At 39.5% G+C, this 2,395-nt stretch overlaps 1 pseudogene; it reads left to right on the top strand.

Moving 5' to 3' along the window:
* The first annotated feature begins 274 nt into the window (after positions 1-274).
* On the top strand, positions 275-1,458 carry LOC101044776 (SERPINE1 mRNA-binding protein 1-like; annotated as a pseudogene).
* The last annotated feature ends 937 nt before the right edge of the window (positions 1,459-2,395 follow it).

The raw sequence follows: 2,395 nt of genomic DNA, 5'->3' as shown, positions 1-2,395 counted from the left end.
ATCACAAGCTGAGCACTCGCTTTTCAACCTATCAGAGCCACTTTCCCCTACCCTCTCCCCTCCCTATATAAGGAACCCATTTTGAAATAAACTTTGCAGCTTGATCAGAACTTTTGTCTTGCTGCCATTCTTCGCGCCTCTTGTCCCATCCCTTCTCATCCACGATAGGTTTGCCCGGGTTCCTGTCTGTTGCTCTGCAGGCCGGAGCACAGGAGCTCTTTGCTTGGCATAGCCTGTTACAACCCATGGAGAAATGTGTCACTGAGCCACCATGATGCCTGGGTAGTTACAGGCAGGCTTTGGCTGTATGGTCACCAACCATTTTGACCAGTTGCTTGAAGATGAACTGGACCCCTTTGAGGTGCTGAAGGCATGGGAGAACAAAAAATAAAAGCAGTAGGGTGATACCGGGGGCCCTGGGGCCAAGAGTGCAGCTCAGGTCCCCCAACATGGCAGGCAAATAGCTCTGTAATGAGTCCCACAAAGATCGAATGAAACCAGTTACCCCCCCTCCACGCCCCTCAGCAATTAGTGTGGTTGACAAGAAAGAGGAGACACAGCTGCCCATCGTGCTTAAGAAAGAAGGTATAAGATGAGTTGGAAGGAGACCTGGTCAACAACTTCAGGGTAAAGGGAAAATATTTAACAGAAGACCAGAAACATGATCACCTCTAAAACAAAGATTTGAAAAGCCACTTGAAGAAAAGGGTGGAACAAATTTTCAGTTTAGACCGATTATTGACTGACATATTGGAGGCCATGGTGGTCTTGGAAGAGGTCAAGGGGCCTTTGGGCATGGAATGGGTCGAGGAGATGGATTTGATTCCCATGGCATATGTGAATTTTATAGGCATAGTGGAAGTGATAGATCTGGTCTGAAGCATGAGGACAAACATGGAGTTGCAGATCTCATCACTGTGGAACTGTTAAAGATGAATTAACTGATTTGGATCAATCAAATGTGATTGAGGAACACCTGTAGGTGAAGAACATCCAGTGGCAGACACTGAAAATAAGGAGAATGAAATTGAAGAGTTAAAGGAATAGGGTCCTGAAGAGATGACATTGGATGAGTGGAAGACTATTCAAAATAAGGAGTGGGCAAAAGTGGAATTTAATATCTGAAAACCAAATGAAGCTGCTGAAGGCAGTGGAAGAGGAAATTTGTTTTTCATAAATCAGAGTGAAGAAGCTTATGCTCCAGATTCTGTTATGGACTATCTTTTCCAGAAGCCAGCAAATGAGTAATGTCTCAGTTGGAGATTAATTTTGGAGAACTTGGCTCCCAGAACCTGATGGTGAGGAAGGACAAGGCGAATGTGGGTGTGGCAGATGTCTGAACTGTGGCAGCAGAACTGACAAGTGAAAAGTGCTTCTGCTCCTCATGAGGATGAACCCAGAGATATTCCCAGATCTGGCTTAACTGGATACCATAAGACAACCCTGGTTCCTCTGTGAACCTTTCTGTTCAAAGCTTTTGCATGCTTAAGGATTCCAAATGAGTAAGAATTTTTTTAAAAAAAGACTTGCATTCATACCATGCACACCTAAAGGCTGAATTTTATCAGTTGTAAAAATGAACTTCTCTTGCTACACAGAAGAAACAAATATGCTACACAGAAGAAACAATTTTGTATTTAGAAATATATTGGTAGCAGGGATGTTTTCATCATTTTCAGAGATGATGCATTCTTCATGAATACTTTTTTATTGCTGCTTACAAATATGCATCTCTACATTTGAAATATAGATGTGAACAGTGTGTACCAGTTTAAAGCTTTCACTTCATTTGTGTCTTTTAATTAAGGTGTTAGATGTTCCCACGATTACAAACTGGTGTTAAATTCTGGACATACCAGTTTTAATACCTGCTTTGCATTTTCACACATCGTCTACAGGATTATGTTAAACTTTCACTTGTCAAATTTTACCTTGTGTGAAAAACTATTAATTTAGTTTTAATATTTTCATTTTTGGGAAAAAATCTTTTTTGACTTCTCATGATAGCTGTTGTATGTATATGCTAAATCTTTATATATAGAAATATCAGTACTTGAACAAATTTAAAGTTCATTGGTTTATTAACCTTTGCTGCTTGCATGGTTCATTAGGTTCAAATTATGACTGGTTTACAATTTCAATTATATTTACTTTTTAAATGTGTGACTTTCCCATTTTAAAAGTCAAGTTAGGTACCTCATTGTTGAAAGTTGTTCAAGCTACTTATTGATAAACACATCCTTTTAAGTCAAGTAGTTTTGTAGGTATGGGTTTTGCTCCCTCACACTGGGTAGGTTAAATAAGTTGATTTCACTAGTGCATAATATATTGTTGTGTAAAATAAGTGTCTTGCCATTTGGTATGATTTCTGTGTGTGAAAGAACGCAAAATCAAA

Source organism: Saimiri boliviensis, chromosome 11 (genome assembly GCF_048565385.1).
Source record: "Saimiri boliviensis isolate mSaiBol1 chromosome 11, mSaiBol1.pri, whole genome shotgun sequence".
Classification (NCBI taxonomy): domain Eukaryota; kingdom Metazoa; phylum Chordata; class Mammalia; order Primates; family Cebidae; genus Saimiri; species Saimiri boliviensis.
Note: the sequence above shows the minus strand (reverse complement) of the source record. Positions and strands in the feature narration are given on the sequence as shown.